Source organism: Dioscorea cayenensis, chromosome 7, assembly GCF_009730915.1.
Source record: "Dioscorea cayenensis subsp. rotundata cultivar TDr96_F1 chromosome 7, TDr96_F1_v2_PseudoChromosome.rev07_lg8_w22 25.fasta, whole genome shotgun sequence".
Taxonomy (NCBI): Eukaryota; Viridiplantae; Streptophyta; class Magnoliopsida; order Dioscoreales; family Dioscoreaceae; genus Dioscorea; species Dioscorea cayenensis.
The window spans coordinates 7,407,257-7,428,146 of NC_052477.1; the positions used below are offsets into that span (position 1 = coordinate 7,407,257).

The window sequence follows — 20,890 nt, forward strand, 5'->3', positions numbered from 1 at the left end:
ATCAATACACCTAAATTTAAATCATTATAAATATACAAAGATTATAACATTCTATTTCTAAACAGAACATACAATAACCATAAAACCTGATATTCATTCATTTTCATCCTCAAAACATGATATTCATATATCATAAATCCACAACAATAATAAATACAAATATTATAATAACATTACATCAACACGCCTAAATTTAATTTTTTTGTGAGGATAACAAAGATAACATCATTCTACTTAACCAAATAGAATACTTAGAACAATAAAATTATCTGGTTTTACAATTCATCCTTGTCACCACTTGCAAGTGGAAAATTGGCAATACATCATATTGCTAAATTTCAAATAGTCCATGACTCCATAATGAAAAAGAATACCATTGTAAACACATTAACATATATGTTCTCACAATCTAATGAACAAATTTACTTGGAGTGAGAGTTTGCCCCCATGTCTTTCATCAAACCAATACAAATAAATAATTAGAGAACAAAAAAGTTTGATAATTAATGATAAAAAAATAATAAGGCATAGATAAATAAACTTAAAAGCTATTAACATGAAAAGGTAATGTTTTATACCATTTAAGACTTCAACTTCAAGGAATTTCAAGCGTAATCTCAACTTGCTTCTTCTCTTTCTTATATGAACAAGATAAACGAGAAATAGTTTAAAAAATCATACTTAAACAAGGGAAAAATGAAAGAATAAAAAGAAAAATCAATTATATCAACATTAAAAAGTAATAAAATGCGAAACATATCACATTAAAGCAAACTAATAATCATAGTCATTCAAAAACAAAATCAAATTGACGCAAAAAATAGCAATGAACTCACTTTTTTTTTCTTCTTTACCCTATGAAGATTTTGACACCAATCTCCTCCACAAATTAGTGCTTGCACTATTTCAGGATGTAATGAAGGTTTGATTTAGCAAAACCAAAGCTCTAAATAGATTTACTTGAGAAAGGAAGAAGATTAGATCAAAGATGAATACCTCTAGGCTTGATTTACTTGAAACTCCCATCTTGACTCTAATGTGTTGTTCCCTCTTAATTAATTTCAACCTTCAACTGAAAATATTAGAGGTTAAAACAAATCTAATTAAATTTTGTTTTACATAAAATCAATTATAAATAACTAAAAAAATGTCATCTTTTATTTTCATCAAATCTAAAGAAATAGAAATGCCATATATAATAATTAGAAAAACTTAAATCAAGATAATCAAATCTAAATATCAACAAATTAATTATTGTAACATATAAACATCCATGAAAATTTTCAACCCTCCCTACAACATCAAATCTACCAAATACAAGAGATGGACCAATTGAATTCTTATTTAATTATTTCACTTAACCAATAAGAGCACAATTATACATTATTGCATTCAGATCACTAACTAAACTCATTAGATCTACTGCTATATCAGCACAAAGATCATATATGAAGCTTGTTGCACATACAAATCGCATTACTAACATCATGCATTTAGATAGTATTCATGCATTTTTCCTAGTCTTTATGATTATTTCCCCTTCTTTTTGTACAAACTACTCCTTCTAGTTGTTTTAATTGTAGGAAGCAGGAATTGAACCCTGGAGACTGTAGAGATACACAACTTGCTTGTGGACTGCGAGAAGTACCTGCGGTATGTAAAGTGACTGGGGCCCAGCTTTTATCTTTTGGCTATAAAAAGGACCAAATGGGCTTTAGGGAAAAGGGAGAGAGGGTCAGGAGGAAAAGGGTTGGCGGCTAGAAAGGTAGAAAAGAAGATCTGAAGACTGGAAGGAGGCTGAAGGAGGAAAAGAGAGCTGAAGATTAGAGAACACACTCCTGTAGACATCATAGGGAGTTTTTCAGCCTTGTTGTGCTGCTTTTTTGTGAAACATATATTCTTTCTAGTTGTCTTTGTGACTGAGATGATGTGTGTGTGAAACTTTACTTAGGTTTGGTATTAGCCCAAGGTGCTATGTGTGTGATGTGTTGATACTTTATGTATGGATCTCTTATGTTTAATGGTAGATTTCTTGAGTTGATTTCTGATTTGTGTACACAGCTTGTGATTGTGAAAGCATTGCTTGCTATCTTAGAGATCTAGGTTAACTGAAAGAATAACTTGGGTCTTGGAACCTCATTAATCACCCTGAACCTGCTGAAAGGTAGTTCTTGAGGGTTTATTACTTAATCACTGTATTTATTCAGGTTTTGAGAAGGGTTCATCTACCACGAAAGTAGGAGGTAGCCTTGATCAAGCCCAACTTGTTATCTCTTGAAAGAGAGTGACAAGTAGCTTAGGATTAATGCCTTTCAAGAGATCTACCCAAATCTAGTCTAGATCCAACACATCATTTATGTTAAACCTTGTGGTGAGTTCCCAAACCTAAGTCTATTTTAACATGAAGCGTACTCCACAGCCCTGTGTTCCTCTCGGCCTTGATTGTGTTTTATTTCCTGATTCTTGTCATTTCCAATCCCTACCTTTTTAATTGTTTAGATAACCCTTTGTTGCAATAGGTTGGTAATCATACTTGGTCCTCGTGGGATCGATACTTATTTACTACTTGGCAAAACCGTGCGCTTGCGGTTGTGCAACAAGTTCTTGGCGCCGTTGCCGGGGATCATAGTGTGATATTAATTGATTTGCAACCTGGTTAGACTAGGCCATTTTATTCTCTGTTTTCCCCATTTAGTCCAATTCACTTAACTTGTTCTCTTTGCAGGTCAATTCTCATTCTATGCAAAGAAATCGAAGTCTTGGAAGTCTATTAGAACCAGATCAAGAATTTGAGAGAGATTTCCGGCTTCAATATCAAAGGAAAGCTAAGCTTAAAGAGTCCTCACAAGCATCAAACATGGAAGATAACAGTAAAACTTTGAGGGATTTTGCAGCCCCGAGTGCCCAAGGATTGCAATCCAGCATTGCAAGACCACCTATTGAAGCAAACCATTTTTAGTTACAGCCAGCACTTATGTCATTAATTCAGCAGAATCAGTTTGGAGGGATCACCAGTAGAAGATCCACACCTGCATCTCTCTGTTTTCCTTGAGTACTGCGACATTGTTAAGCTCAATGGAGTCCCACAAGATGCAGTTAGACTCAGACTTTTTCCTTTCTCATTACGAGACAAGGCTCGAGCTTGGTTACACTCATTACCTGAAGGTTCTATCAAAACATGGGATCAATTGCTCCAAGTTTTTCTTTCCAAGTATTTTCCGTCAAGCAAAACAGCTCAGTTGCGGAACCAAATCACTAGTTTTTATCAAAAGGATGGTGAATCGTTGTATGAGGCTTGGGACAGATTCAAGGAGCTTATGAGACTATGCCCACACCATAGCTTGGAGAAATGGCTAGTTGTTCAAACATTCTACAGTGGATTAAACTATAACTCTCGCATTTCAGTTGATGCTGCATCAGGAGGAGCTTTGATGAACAAAAAAGTGGATGACGCTTATAATTTGATTGAAGACATTGCTCTCAACCACTGCCAATGGGAAAGTGAAAGAAACACAACTCCAAAACCTGCAGGAAGACATGAGGTGGAGGCCTTAAACCTAATTGCAGCCAAGGTGGATGCTCTAACTCAAAAATTTGACAAACTGAATGCAAATGCTCCAACTATCGCCAATGTCACATGTGAAATCTGTGGTTCTATAGGACTTTTAGCTACAAACTATCAGTTGATCGCGGCCCCATCTTCAGAACCATCCATGGAGCAAATGAATTATCTAAACAACTTCAGTCAGAGACCTGTCAATGATCCATTCTCTAACACTTACAACCCTGGTTGGCGAAATCATCCTAATTTTTCTTACAAGAACAATCAACCTCATTTTGAGCAAAATTTCAGCTCTAATGTTCCTAGACAGCCACTAGGATTCCAGCAGAGAATTTCCAATCCACATCCTGTGCAGAAATCAAATTTGGAGGCTTTGCTAGAGAACTTTGTTGCAACACAAGCTAAGCAAAATGAAGAGTTCAAGCAACAAGGTCAAGTCATGAATGAAGCAATTCGGCAGCTTACTTCTAAAGTTGATTCCTTGGCTACCCACAACAAAATACTGGAAAATCAGATTGCTCAACAAGCTAGTTCTTCATCCAGACCCCCAGGGATGTTTCCAGGAAAACCAGAAATTAATCCAAGTGAGCATTGCAAAGCTATAACTCTAAGGAGTGGAAAACAATTGGAAGATCCCAAGTCAAAACAAGCTGAAAATGAAAACATTGGGGTGAATCCAGCTGAAAAAAATGATACACAACAGCAAATGGTTGAAGAAAATAGTGGAGATGCAGAGATAGTTGATGAGGCACCAAGATACACACCCCCAAAACCTTACGTGCCACCAGTGCCATTTCCACAAAGACTAGCCAAGGCCAAGTTGGACAAGCAATTTGGAAAGTTTTTAGAAGTTCTTAAGAAGTTATACATCAACGTTCCTTTCACAGAAGCTTTGCAACAAATGCCATCATAGGCGAAGTTTTGAAGGATATTTTGTCTAAGAGAAGAAGATTGGAGGAGTATGAAACAGTGGCATTAACAGAGGAGTGCAGTGCCTTAATTCAAAACAAATTGCCTCCAAAACTGAAGGATCCGGGCAGCTTCTCGATTCCATGCGAAATTGGGGCAGCAAGCTTTGAGAAGGCTCTATGTGATCTAGGTGCAAGTGTAAGCTTGATGCCTTTGTCGGTGTGCAAGAAACTAGACATGGGAGAGTTGAAGCCGACAACAATTTCCTTGCAACTCGCGGATCGATCTGTCAAACATCCAATAGGTATTCTTGAAGACATCCCAATCAAGGTCGGTAAGTTCTTTGTACCTGCTGATTTTGTGGTATTAGAAATGGAAGAAGACACTCAAATTCCAATCATTCTTGGAAGGCCTTTCTTGGCAACTGTAGGGGCACTTATTGATGTTAAAAATGGCAAGCTTTCTTTAACTGTTGGTGAAGAAAAGGTGGAATTTGATTTGGCTAACTCTGTTAAACACTCTTTTGTTGAAAGCTCTTGTTGTAGGGTTGATCTACTTGAACGAGCTATCAAAGATGAGTTGCAAAAACACATTTCCAAAGATTCCCTCCAGCTGTGTTTGGTGCATGATGAGCTGGAAGATGATGAAGACAGTGAGAGTGGGAATTGTGCACAACTACAACAGTCCAAGAAAGTTCTGCAGCAAAAATAGGCCAGAATTGAAACTCTGGAACCAGTTTCCATAGTACACAACCCAGGAAACTGCAAAGCTCCAAAGGTAGAACTAAAACCTCTCCCATCCACTCTCAGGTATGAATTCCTTGGACCCAATTCCTCATACCCTGTGATTATTAATGTTGATCTAAGCAAGACAGAATCTGAAAAACTTCTCAACGAGCTTAGATCACACCAAAAAGCCATAGGGTACACAATTGATGATTTGAAAGGAATACAACCTTCAGTTTGTATGCACAAGATTTTACTTGAATCTGATTACAAACCTTCCGTTGAGCACCAAAGAAGATTAAACCCTAATATGAAGGAAGTTGTTAGGAAAGAAGTACTCAAATTGCTTGATGCCGGTGTGATTTACCCAATTTCCGATAGTGAGTGGGTCAGCCCTGTGCAAGTAGTGCCTAAAAAAGGAGGCATGACCGTTGTGAAAAATGAAAGTGATGAATTAATCCCAACTAGAACGGTCACAGGCTGGAGGATGTGCATTGACTATAGGAAGTTAAATAAGATGTACAAGGAAAGAACCAAACTGTGGCATGACAAGCAGATGTTTCACAAAGAATTTCGAGAAGGGGATTTGGTCCTGCTTTTTAATTCACAACTCAAGATTTTTCCGGGGAAATTAAGATCAAGATGGGCAGGACCTTTTAGAGTGACTAAGGTATTCCCATTTGGCGATGTTGAAGTTCACAGTGAAACAACAGGCACTTTCAAGGTTAATGGGCAAAGACTGAAGCATTATATTGTTGGAGAACTCATTGAGGAAGGGAGAACTTATGCTCTCCCAAACCCCTCCCATCACTGAATAAATGAATAAAAAGGGGTCGTGCTCGTGACCTTAAACGGGCTCCTGTTTTTCTTTTTATTTTCAGTCTTTGTTTTATTTATTTTTAATTTTAATTTTTTATGGTTGTGTTACAAATTTTCAATTATGTTAGTTGATTAAAGTTCAGGTGTTTTCTGCAGGTTCAGAGTTGTTCCAGAGCTCTTTTCAGCTCATTTGATGTTCAAATGTACAGATCAGACTACCAGCAGTCAGTGCAGATTCGTCTAGTTCACCTGGTATGAAACACAACCGGAGTGTGTCAGGGAACACAGGTGTGGATCGTACACAGACTGGAAGAGTGCAGAAACAGTTTTCCCTCCAAATTTTTCAGCTTTCTGCTCCCGATCCCAATGTCCACCCTCCACTTTCCACCCACATTATTTTGTGTAAGCTTGAGAGAATATTTCCTCCAAGCTTCTTTGATTGCATGGAACATCTCCTAGTTCACTTAGCATATGAAGCACGAATTGCTGGACCGATACAATATAGATGGATGTATCCCTTTGAAAGGTATAAATATGATTTTTTTTGGAAGTCCTATTAAATTTAAAAATATTTAATTCTAGTAATATATAATTTTAAGCAAGATAAAATACAGGTATTTGTGTAGATTGAAGAATAACGTGAAAAACAAAGCTCATGTTGAAGGATCAATATGTAATGCATACCTTGTCGAAGAAATATCATCATTTTGTGCACATTACTTCGAGTCACATATTCACACAAGGCATCAAAAAGTGGGAAAGAATGATGACAATATTAATTTTGATATGCAAGCATATCCTGGAATGCTTTCAATTTTTAAACCATGTGGTAGGCATTTGGGTCCTGAAAGAACACGACGTTTAGATGAAAAGGAATATCATGCTGCTTGAACATATGTTTTATTAAACTGTGATGAAGTTCAACCATACATCAAGTAAGTGATAATATTATATTGCACTATTTCATTTTCAATTGATCATAATAATTCACATATATGATCTAATTTATTTTCTTCAATTCAGAGTATATGAAGAATGGGTAAGGACAAATCAAGCTAATATTCAAGATCATGAAATTGACCTTTTGTTGGAAACAGAATTTGCTTTATGGTTTGATAATTATGTGAGTGCTCCAACCTAATCATATCGAAAGCATATCAAATTTGTATTGTCTATTAATAACTTGCTATTTACATTTTTTTTATACAATACACAGGCACACCACCCTAGTTCAGGGATCATGAAAGAATGGTTAAAATGCCTTGCCGCCCAACCAATGCATAAGGTTAAAACATACAATGGTTATTGTGTAAATGGCTACAAATTTCATATAAAAAACCGTGGATCTTCTAAGAGCACAATGAATAGTGGAGTGTGCATTAAGGGATCCAATTTATGTGCTAGTGAGCTCGAATATTTTGGGAAGTTGATTGAGGTGGTGAAATTGGAGTATGAAGGATGGCCAATGAAAGAGGTCATATTGTTTAAATGCACTTGGTTTGATCCGACACTACGAATTGGTACCAGGATTCACCCACAATATAAGCTCATTGATGTTCATAAGAATAAAGCATTTAACAAATATGAACCATTTATTCTTGCAACTCAAGCTGCGTAAGTTTTTTACTCACCATATCCTTCATTAAGAAGATCTTGTAATGATTGGTTGGTGGTTTGTGCAATTAAGGCCAGATCTATTATGGAGGTAGCTGGATCACATGCGTCATCAATTTGTAATGCTTTTGAAGAAGATGAAGTACAAGTGCATGAAATTGAAAATCATGAGGAAGAAGTATCTCTAAATTCTTCCGACGGTGCATTCATTGAAATTGATGGTATGGATAGTGAAGAAGATGTAAGTCAAGAAGGAGAAGTGAGTGAGGAAGATGATGAAGATGAAGAAGCGGAAGACGAAGTAGATGCTTTTCATGATGAAGATGAATACTAAAAAATAATGTAATGTTAAACTAGTTTTTTCATTTCACATTGCAAGAACTACAAGTAGGATGTATTTGTTTAAGTTTTTTTCATTATTGCGAATTCTTGTCTGTTATATATTTTGAATTTGTATTGTTAGTGTTGAGTTTATATTTGTTTATAGATATGGCTGGGAGAAATCATTCGTCAAATCGTCAGGGAAGAAGTATGCCTACATCTCAGGCTGAGTCCACAGGGGCATCTACATCATCTTCAGCTACTACTATACAAAACGGCACTGCTCCCCCTACTACTCCTGCTCATGCTACCACTCCTGCTCCTATGTTTATGCCATCTAGTATTGTTCCTACTACAGCTTCTGTGCCTCCTCCTACAAGTACTACTCCAGTTACTATTGCACCTACTACAACAACATCCCCTTCAACTATTTTTGCTCCTATTGAAGGTGCTTCTATAGGTAACGGTGGCTCTTCACGCCGAGTTCATATTTATGTGTCAGACTAGTAAAAGAATCTTTTCTCAGAAAATAAAAAATAAAAAATAAAAAAATTACATGCATGTTTTTTGTATTTTAAAATTATACAAATCTTCATTAACATTTATTGTATTATGTATTTAGGTTTGTGCCGCACAGTCATGTCATTTCTAAATTTATTACTGAGAAAATGAAGGAGAGGCAGTACAAAGAAGGATACACATGATCCAAAATTGATAAGCACACACATGATTTTTATTGGAGAGAGTTTAAGGTACAATTATGTTTTAATTTATGTAGTGAAATTTTAGTAATTGTAATATTATGTTTGTTGCATTAATTTATTTATAGTTCTTATTGGTTTTTGTATGAATGAAATAATTTTTAATTTTTCTTGTTTTGATTTTTGCAAAAATATTATTAATGGCCCATAGAAGAAGATGTTATCAAAGCAGTTTGTGAAAAAGTCTGTCGAGGCCATTATAGTCGGAATTTATGTAGGTGGCACAAGTCTTACGAGAAGACTGGTAAGAAGCCTATTTGGGTTGAAGATGAAATTTTGAACAAATGGTTGGAGTATTGGAACAAAGAAGAGTTCAAGCAGAAGTCCAAGAAAGACTCCATTAATCGGCGTTCTCAGACAGAAGGCAACGGGGGTGGAATTGGTAGGTATTTAGGAGGCTCGAAGTCATTTGTTGAGCATGCTATAGACTTGGTAAATATTTTAAAATTTATTTGAGTTTTTTCCTTTCAACATTCAAGAACATTTCATGGTTTAATTTTAAAGTTTTTACATTGTCCTTATTAAGTAAACTTGATATAAATTTCTTATGCTTTTGTTTTATTAGAGTAAGACACTTCTAAGAACACTTACTGCATTTGATATCTTCTGCAAGACTCATGTGAATAAAGAAGGCATAGGTGTTGATTCACGAGCACAGGCAATTTATGTAATTTTCAAAATCTATCTCATATTTGATTTATAGATTATTTCATACATATTGTAATTAATGTTATTATAATTAATTACAGGATGCTATGCAGAAGATGGTTGAGACTGCTTCTCAGACATTATCAAATTGTTCACAACTTTCACCACTTGATATGGATGCTATGTACTTGGAGGCTTCTGATGGAGAAAAAAAGAGGAGAGTTTACGGTCTTGGTTCTCACACATCAAGCTTGTATCAAGAGTCATTTTGTAGTGGTGCTACATCAGCTCCCTCACCATCTTCAGCATCTACGATTCCTCCAGAGATTGTGTCTGAGATGAAGGGCATGAAAAAGAAAATGATAGACTTGGAAGAGAAAAACCAAAGTTTGATGCAACAAAACAAGAACATGATGAGACATATGCGTCATGAGTGGAAGCGTATGCAAATGATGATGCAGTCTGGGCCAGGCCAAACATCACAACTATGAGGATGAGGAGGATCAGGACAAGGATGATGATGATGATGATGATGACGACCTATTGTTATAGCATGAGTATTCTCATTTGGCTTTGTGGATGTTACTAATACTATATATACTTCTTACTTGTCTTTGTGCACATTACTACTGTATGTTTTCTTTTGTTTTGTGCATGTTACTATTACTACTTTTTATTACTATGTTATATTTTGTTAAATATATTAGAATTTTTGTGTGCTATATTTTATTAAGATGTTCATGTTAGAATTCATAGAGGCACATAATAACAGGGTATTAATGAATTTGTATTGGATTTATTATTGGCCAAAAAATAGTGTTGCAAATTTGCAACCAATTTGCAAAAGACTTGTTATGGATCTATTACAAATTTATTATAAATTTGCACTCGATTTGCAAGGAACTTGTTATGGATCCATTGCAAATATGTTGCAAATTTTGCAACCTATTTGTAAGGGACTTGTTATGCATCCATTGAAAAGTTGTTGCAAATTTGCAACCGCTTTGCAATGGAATTGACACAAAATTGGCAACTCCGTTGCAAAACAATTGCAAATTTGCAACACATTTACAATGGACTTGTCTTGGATCAAAATATCTGTTGCAAATCCCTTGCAAATTTGCAATCCAATTGTAACAAACTTCACAATAGAATGGTTGCAAGTCCCTTCCACTTCCATTGCCAATTTATAATATTTTTACAATGGATCTAATGCTAATCCGTTACCAAAGTTTTGCAACGGATTAGTTCGCATCGCAAAAATTTGCTATGAGCAACATAGCAACGACATTAATCTGTTGCAAAGTCGTTACAAAATGTTTAATTGCAACGGAATTGAAATGGATTTGTCCATTGTAACACTGTAAAATATTTGTAGTGAAAAGTGTCAAGACCTCAAGGTAGGTTTCAAGAAATTTAATAAAAATTTCTTGAAACCCCAAGAGTGTTAAGACCTCGAGGTAGGCTTCAAGCATAAAATTTTCCTAGAGGAGTTCCTGTGTAAATTACAAAAATGCCCTCACGGGGGTGGAGGGAATAAAATTCCTCGGTCACCGTAGTTGGGTGGGGGCGGGGAGTGATCTCCCCGCCCTGTGAAGTCCCCGCCCCGAAATATTATATATATATATATAATAATATATTTGTTGAAATAAAATATATATATATATATATATAATATAATACAATGTTTGTTATTAATAATGATTAGTCTCAATTAATACCTAATTCTATGGATTTTTTTTCTTTAGATTATTGGATTTTTGTAAGAAATGTGTTAAAATAAAAATTAAAAAATACATAATATAATATCATGTTTGTTATTAATAAAGATGGGTCTTAATTGGTATATAAGATTCTAAGTTCATGAATTCAAACATTAGATTAGTGGATTTTTTTTAAAAAAAAATTGTGTTTGGTGGCAGGAGCGGGGATCCCCGTGGTGCGGGGAGTGGGGGCTTCCTCCTTCCCGATTCCCCAACTGGGGCAGGGACGGGGAATCCCCGCCCGAAATGGGGGAGTGAGTGGGGAGATACTCCCCGTCCCCGCCCATCCCCGTGCCCATCCCTACTCATCATTCATTTGTTTTTAAATTTTTTGTTTCTTCCTTTGTCTTTCCCTTTTTTATACACAAATGAGCACCACAAAAATCTTCATATGAACTTTCATCGATCACATTAATATGATCACACATGAAAGATGAGACTAATTTGCTCACCAAGCTTTGTAAGGGTCACAAGCTATACATTCCTAAAAAAAAAAATGCCTGGAATGTAATTTTGAGGAAATCTCCTATACTATTATGATAGAAAGAAAAGTAATAAAACAATGGAGGTAAAAGGAAGGTTGCATCTAGTTTATCTTCCCTGATTCTCCAGATAAACAGAGCTCATGTAACTTGTTAATTATCTTTATCCTCAAATTCAATTGCCTACATACAATGCACTGCCAGCATCCTAGTTCCTCTTTTCTTCCTACATTTCTTACAAGTACCTAACAGGAAATGATTACCCCAAAAGATGTCCTCCGATTACCGATCCCACTGAGATGCGGAAGCTCCAATTCCAATCTCCTTTGTTTTTCTCTCCTCTCATCACCAAATCTCTCATCCTCTCCTTAAGAAACAAATCCCAATCTCCAAGCATCCTCTTAGTTCTTTTCCTCTCCAATCGGATCTTATCTCTTCTCCTCTGCACAAACCCGAACTTCGCTAGCGATGCATCCAACCGGCTAAGGAATGCCGGGTGGTTCTCCTTTCCTACGTCGCCATCAATAGCTTCAAAAACTAGATCAACGTCTTCTCCATAGGCAAATAATTTGTCAGAGATTTGAGAGGCTATAGCGGTCTTCGGTGAGGTCTCAAAGTTCCAGCCGCCAGAGAAACCATTTCCCAAAGAAGGACACACACACACACACACACAGACACACACAGACACACACAGAGAGAGAGAGAGAGAGAGAGAGAGAGAGAGAGAGAGAGAGAGAACACATAGGAAAAAACATGCTTGCATACGTGCATGGTATAGGCTATGCAACGTGCATGATGAATACATTTAGTTTAAAGGAAACACCATGAGGAGCATACGTGCATGCTATGGTGTGCAATTAGTCTTAGAAGAAATATCATAAGTAGCACATAAATGCATAGCATAAGAGAAGTATCATAGGCAGCATATATGCATGGTATTCATTTAATTTCAAAAGACAACATTATGAAGATGCGGGACTTGTGTAGACCATGCCATGAATGAATTCAATAAGCATATGCTTATCATACATGCATAAAGGCTTTCTCTTGCTATATATATTTTTTATTGTGTATTTTTTGCATGGGAAATGGGTGGTGTACCTTGTTGAACACTGGTGGAGGGATCTTATGTTTTGTTGCCAAACTATGATGATCTTCCGGAGATCTTTCTTCTCCAAATTTTCTGTCTCCTTCCCCGAAAAGAACCCAAGACCTCTTCTTCCTTTCTTCTCTTCGTCCTCTTCTTCTTCTTTTTTTTTAAAACTCTTTCTTTTCTTTTCTCCCATCTTCTTTTCACTTTTTTTTGTTCCACAATATCGCCAACTCTCCGTATGTTGGGAGATTTTTTTTTTTAATTCCAACTCAAAAAAATTTTTATTTAATTTTTATTTAATTTTAAATTTTGAATTTCAAACCCTAGTTTTTTTAATTAATATATCTTTAAATAAATATATATATTCTCTCTCTCTCTTTAATATATATATATATTCCTTAATCATATTTATTTTATTTTATTTTTTACTTATTCCCCTACTCCTAATTGGAATATGATAATACTTTTTTTTTACTTATTCCTTTCTTTTCTCCTACTCTTATTTGAAGTAAGAGGATCTAGTTTATTATTACTATTTTTTTTACTTATCCTTTTTACTTTAATTCGAAATAGAATAAAAAATTCCTAATGGAACTAGGAATTAAAAAATTCTATATAAAAAATACTTTTAATCAAAAGACATATATAAATGATATAATTAATAATATATATATATATATATATATATAGTGGATGCATTGCTAATAACTTCATTATTTTTTGATTCTCTAATCAAAGTGAGTGACTACTGATTAGATATTATTCATAATAAATAATATAATCAAACAATATTGCTTTTCATCAAAGCTAAAGATACTTTTGAGTCAAATAAAATTAAAGTGATAAAAAAAATTTATCCTTCGTAGATTAGTAAACAATACCATGATAAAATTCTATGGACTTGCACTACATATTATTTATAATTTACCATTTTCAATAAATCATACTTAATGTAGGACTAAATTATAAATACCTTTGTGATTTAGCAATGCAACCTCTCTAATAATTTGTAATTAATTTATAACTAAATTACAAATTTTTTCATGTTGTTGTTGTAATACCCCTTTAATAATTTACAATTATCTAAAGGTTATATTTCAACGATATCTTTATATCAAAGTTTCCTCAATTTTTGAAACTATCAATAATTGTTTTTGAATTATATTTGTATATTTATATATTTATATATATTGGTAATTGTTAGCCTCAAAACCATATCACAATTAATAAACATAACAAATGAAATAGTCATTAACAAATATTATAATGAAATTAATTTATAGAATTGGTAGTGATCAGTTATTGTTTCCCAATGAAAAAATAAATATAAACAAACTTGTGCTACCCCATCGAATAATAATGCAAATTAATAAAATAAACCAACAATTTATTTACAATAAAACGATTAATAATATTAATGATGAGTTGTAATATTAATATTAATAGCAATAATATAAATAAATTATATTATTTTATTGTAATTTAAATTATAATCTTCAATCTAATGGAGCTAAATTGACAAAATGAACACAAACAAAGATGCCCTATATGAATTATAAAAGATGATAATAATAATAATAATAATAATAATAATAATAATAATAATAATAATAATAATAATAATAATAAATTAGGTATATGCTTTTTCTTACTTTATTTATTTTTATCTTGGTTGAAGTCTGAGTAATTGGAGTGTCATCTACTCTAACTGAAATATTATCTTCAACAATAGCAGTTTTACCAATAGTTACAATCACTCAGATTTTGAAACATTGCCAATACCATTGGACCTTTAACGTAATCAATCAAAACTATATCACAATTAATAAACATAACAAATGAAATCATCATTAACAAATATTATATTGAAATTAATTTATAGAATTGGTAAGGATTGGTTATTGTTTCACAATGGAAAATTAAATATAAACAAACTTGTGCTACCCCTCAAATAAGAAAGAAAATTAATAAAATAAACTGACAATCTATTTACATTAAAACGATTAATGATATACTTAATGAAATGTTTTATATCCATATTAATGATGAGTCATAATATATTCATAGCAAATAATATAAATAAATTATATTATCTTCATTTAATTTAAATGATAATCTTGAATCTAATGATAATAAAATTAACACAAATAAAGTTGTCCTATATGAATTATTAAAACAATAAAATAATAAATTGCCGATACATTTTTCTTTACTTCATTATTTTTATTTTATTGCTTGAAATCTGAGTAATTGAAGTGCCTTCTACTCTAATTGAAACACTATCTTCAACAATAGTAATTTTATCAATAGCTGCAAGCACTCAAAATTTCTGAAGTATTACCAATCCCATCGGACTTTAAATCCAATCAATCAAATTACCACACAATTAATAAATATAAATAATATATTAAATAATTAATTGATTAATGACTTGCTTCCTATCCATAGACTATAATATTAAAAATAAGATAAAAATATAATATTTATCATTATTAATTTTATAATTTGACAAATAAACAACTTTAATTTATCATTAGATGAATTACACGAAATTTATACTTTGAAAAGTTATTTGAAAAATATTAATATAAGAAATTGACTAATTAATGAAAACGTGAGCTGGAAATAAATAAAAGGCTTAAATTTATTATAAGATGAATTAACCCATATAGATAAAATCTCTAAAATTTAAATAAAATTAAAATAGGGTATTTATTATTATTATTATTAATTTTACAATTTGATATACCTGCAACTTAATTTTCTTCCATAATCCAGATTTGAGTACACTTTTAGTTGACAATTGAAATTAATTTATAGAATTAGTTGGGATTGATTCTTGTTTCCAATGAAAAATTAAATATAAACAAACTTGTGCTATCCATTGAAAAAATAAAGCAAATTAATAAAACAAAAAAAACAACCCAAAATCAATTTACACATTAAAACGATTAATGATATAACTAATGAAATAATATGATTGTAGTATTAATATTCATAGTAGATGAAATCAATAAATTATATTATTTTCATTGAAATCAAATGATAATCGATAGATAAAATGACAGAAAATTAACACAAATAAAGTCACAATATATGAATTACTTAAAAAAAAACTTTCTTAATCTATCTTTTTTATATTATTGCTTGATATCTGAATAGTTGAAGTGACATCTACTCAAATTGAACCATCATCTTCAACAATAGCTGCAAGCAGTCACAAACCCACAACACTTTTTGAAGCGATAACAATTCCACAATTCTATTGGACTTAGAACCTAATCAATCAAAACTATCATACAATTAACAACAATAATAAATGAAATAATAATTAAAAAAACATTAAACTAAATGAATGGTTGACTAATGAGAACTTAGGCTTCTTATATATAAACAATAATATTAAAAATTAGATAAAGTAGAATATTTATCATTGTAAATTTTATAATTTGATAAATAAAAAACTTTAATTTTTCTTAGATGAATTAATCTATATTTTAAAATTATTAATAAAGTTGAACATAATCTCTAAATTCTAATATTTAAATTTAGATAAGATTGGATATTTATTATTATTAATTTTATAATTTATATATAATATCTGATAAATAATATTGTAATTTAACAAATAATAGACTTTAATTTATCATGGTATAAATTAACATATTTCATATTTTAAATTTTACAAACTATTTTAAAAATATTAATTAAATAAGAGAGATAAGTTCTATTATCATGAAAAAGTAATCTATGTCTTCATTTACACAATCTATCAATACTGATTCCTTATATATCGATGACTAGACTTCCTGAAGGACCAATAATAGTCAAAAGTGGCATTTCATTTTGTATTTTTAAATTAAATTAGTAAGATAATTATTTTATATTTTATTTAATTTTTGGAAAAATAAACTTTTTATGAGAGCTTGACACGTCGTACTTTTGTCTTCTACTTTAATAGATATATATATATATATATATGAATATATGATATATGATTATTTATTTATTTATTAATATTGGATAGAGAATAGATTTGTTCATTGTAGATTTCAAAGCTATAAATTTATTTTGTACATGTTTTATTTTAATTTTAGATTTTAATTAAAACTAGCATGCATGGTATACCAGGTTTGTTTCAAATGTAGAAAGAATCTGATTATATCTATAGAATAGGAGTGTGCATACTTCCATGACAACAAATGACATGCATTGATGCCACACCAACTATGTTTCAGATGCAGAGGAACCCGCTTGGCCCTAAAGAGCAGGTGTGTGCATGCTCCTATGACAAGAAACGACATGCATTGCATACTAGGTATGTTTTAGATGTATGGGGGATCCGATTTGTCCTATAGAGTATGTGTGTTCATGCATCCTATGCCAAGAAATGACACGTGTTGATGGCACACAAAATATGTTTCAGATGTAGGGGAATCCGATTCGCCTTATAGAGTAGGTGTGTGTATACTCCCATGACAATAAATGACATGCATTAATAGCACACCAGGTATATTTCAGATGTAGGGGGATCCGATTCGCCATATAGAGTAGGTGTGTGTATGCCATGAGAAGAAATGATATGCATTAATGACAAACTAGAAGTATATTTCAGATGTAGGGAGAATCCGATTCATCCTATAGAGAAGGTGAGTGCATGCATCCTATGACAAGAAATGACATGCTTTGATGGCACACCATATATGTTTCAAATGTAGGGGAAATCCAATTCGCTTTATAGAGTAGGCGTGTGCATGCTCCTATGATTAGAAATGACATGTATTGATGGCACACCATGTATGTTTCAAAAGTAGGGGGAATCCGATTTGCCCTATAGAGTTGGTGTGTGCATGCATCATATGACAAGAAATGACACGCGTTGAGGGCACACCATATATGTTTCAAATGTAGAGGGAATTCGATTCACCCTATAGAGTTGGTGTGTGCATGATTTCATATCTTACGCCCTATTATTCTTCCTATAGAGGGAATTCCATTCGATAGCACACCAGTTATTCTCCCTAGGCAAAACTCCATGTATAAATCTCTTTCCTTCCTCATCCATCCTCATCAACTCTTACACCCTCTCTTTCTCTTTTGCATAACCACCATAGGTTTGCTAATATCCATCACAATAGTCCTAAAACTTAGCATTAAAAAGGTTAAAAATTTACTAGATATGCATATCATATATTGTTTATAATACTTGCCATATTCTAATTTAATTTCCCCCCCTAACCCATCAATCTACTTGTTTCCAGGATGAGTACTATTGATATAACAACGATTGTTTATTGGGGTGGATATTCACAAGAAACAAATGAAAAACCTTCATATTTAGGGGGTTATAAAACAATAATTGGGCTTCATGCCAATAACACTTTAAATGAGTAGCATGAAACAGTTGCTGCTAGTATTAACTTCAACTTAGGTGATAACTATATGAACATAAAGTGTAAATGACATGTAAATCGGTGTACTAGTATTATTATTGATATTGATAGTGATAGAGCAACCTTATTAATGATGAGGTTGTGTACTCTAATATTATACGTGAATGAAGGAGGACCATGTGCAATTCCAACCGCTACATACACTGTGGACACTTTGTAAACTTCTAAACTTATTACTTAGTAAGAATTTATATATGTTATGTTGTGATGCCTTAATTATAACACATTTTTTGTGGTTTTTTTTCCCTCCACATCACATCCATCTCATAGATTGTTTCCCCTAACATTTCCATCATCAAGCTTTGAAGGTGCTCCATTAATAAATAATGATGTCGGAAATTCTGCTAGCTTTAAGCAAAGGAGGTGCAATGAAGATAACGGTGCATTTGAAATGATGTTGATTACGGCGATGAGGCTGAGCTTGAAGACCCTAGAAATGACACTGATGATGATCATAGTGATGACAATGATGATGACTATGATCAAAGGGATGATGACAGTGATGATGAAGATGAAAGTAGCGATGATGATACAAATATCCCCTTTGATGTGCAAGAAGGTGTAATAGCAGAAGATGCCATGAACACACTAACTCAAATATGGAGCAAGGGGCAAATGCAACCTCAGCTGACTACTCACAATTTGATCCTATTCCTGGCATAACACCAATAGATGATTGGTATAAAGTAACACAGATAGATGATGCAAACCCACACACACACACACACACACACACACACACACACATATATATATTGGTCGGAGATGAAGAGTCATTAAGCTTTGACAATTGGGTTGGTCGTATGTTTAACTCAAAAGCCTAATTAATGGACATGTTGAGCCGATGGTCCATAAAAAAGGTAGTTACATTTATTCAGGTGAAGAGCAATAAATCCATTCTCACTGTCAAATGTACTAATTTAGACTGTACTTGGAGCCTTCATGCTTTGGGTTTATTCAAAACATCCCTCTGGGTTGTGAAAAGATGTCCGAGGAAGCATAGTTGCACCAATGAAAGAATCCAGTCTAACAATCGACACTGCACAGGAAAACTAATATGTGAATTAGTACTACCAACATTAAGAGCCGCTCAAAGCCTGAGCATAGCACAAGTGCAAGCAATGGTGAAAGACATGTACCATGTTGATGTCAGTTATGCAAAAGCTTGGAAAGGAAAAAATAAGCCTCTCAAACGTATATTCGAAGCTTGGGAGAAATCTTATGCTAAATTACAAATGTATTTTAATGCTTTAATCATTTCCAACCCAGGTACTATTGTTGACATTGATTCAAAGTGAGGACATGGGTGGGAGCATTTTAGAGAGTATTTTGGGCTTTTGGGCCATCTATCACTAGCTTCAATTCTTTTTGTCTTGTTATCTCAGTGGATGGGACATTTTTGTATGGAAAATACAAAGGAACTCTATTAATGGCTACATGAGAAGACGCTAAAGACCGCATATTTCCTTATGTGTTTGTCATAATTGAAGGTGAGAATAGAGAAAGTTAGTTATGGTTTTAAAATTTTTTTACAAAACATTAGATCCTACTCATCCTATATGCATCATCTCAGACAGATTTAGAGGCAACATCAACGTTATTTGTGATGCTTTTCCTCCAAAATATGGTCATGTTTATCCAAATTTTTTGACATCTTACTGATATTTTTTTACAACATTGCAAAAGCAAATTTGGTGTAGATCTCTTTTGGAGGGCATCCACAGTTGTTTCCAGCACTAAAATTTGAAGAGTTGATCAACATATTGACAAAAAGATTTCTCATGTTCTCTGATTTCACATTATCAATTGGGTCAAGGCAAATGTGGATAATGGCACATGATGGTGGTAGACGATGCGGACACCACAACACCAACTTATCAAAAAGTTTTAACTTAATTCTTAAAGGTGCTCGTGGTTTATCAGTAAAAGCTCTTGTATCATCCACTTTCCACCATATTGCAATGTAATTTTTTAAAAATCGTGAGCATGGTCTTGCTATGGATCGGACCTTGACAATAAAGCCAGAATCAAGGCTTAATGATGGTATTGAGAAAGGTAGATATTTAAGTGTGCGGCACTTTAATAATTACAATGAATTTCAAGTTACGGAATGTGTTAATGAGGAGACAATTGACTATGAAGTAATTGTCGATGGAATTCGTTGCACATGCACATGTGGATTTATGGTTGCTTGCCGATTCCCATGCATACATGTTTTGTAGGTCTGTAATGCTGCAAATGCAAATATTAACCTATGCGTGGTATGCCCTTATTGGTATTTTGTAGGCTCTTATAGGTAGACCTATGCTAATTGTTTTCATCTACTACCAAGTTCATAGTTTTGGCAACCTGTGATTAAACATAGACATATGCATATAGATAGAAACCCTGATCCCACTAGGCATAATTTATGCTCTTTATGTAAACACACCTAGACATTTTAGAGTACTTGTCCAACATGGGTAGAAATATATAATGTTAAAAAAATGATGCATATATTTTTTATTTGTACTTGAATGCAATTAATGTTGTTAAACTATAAATAAGTTGTTCAACAACAACAATAATAATAATAATAAACTTTTTCAAAATAATTATCATTTAAAAAAAATTTAAAAAAAACTTAAAAATATTTAAAAATTTTCACTTTTGAGATCATTTAAAAAATAATTATGTTAATAATAATAATAACAAATTTTTAAAATAGCTTAAAAACCAAGAAGATGTAATAATAATAATA

At 32.9% G+C, this 20,890-nt stretch overlaps 1 non-coding gene across 1 annotated transcript; it reads right to left on the bottom strand.

Annotated features, from left to right (window-relative positions):
• Positions 1-3,231: 3,231 nt before the first annotated feature.
• LOC120266231 lies at positions 3,232-3,343 on the bottom strand. Its single transcript, XR_005538072.1, has one exon. It is a non-coding gene; the product is annotated as a small nucleolar RNA R71 (small nucleolar RNA).
• Positions 3,344-20,890: the final 17,547 nt, after the last annotated feature.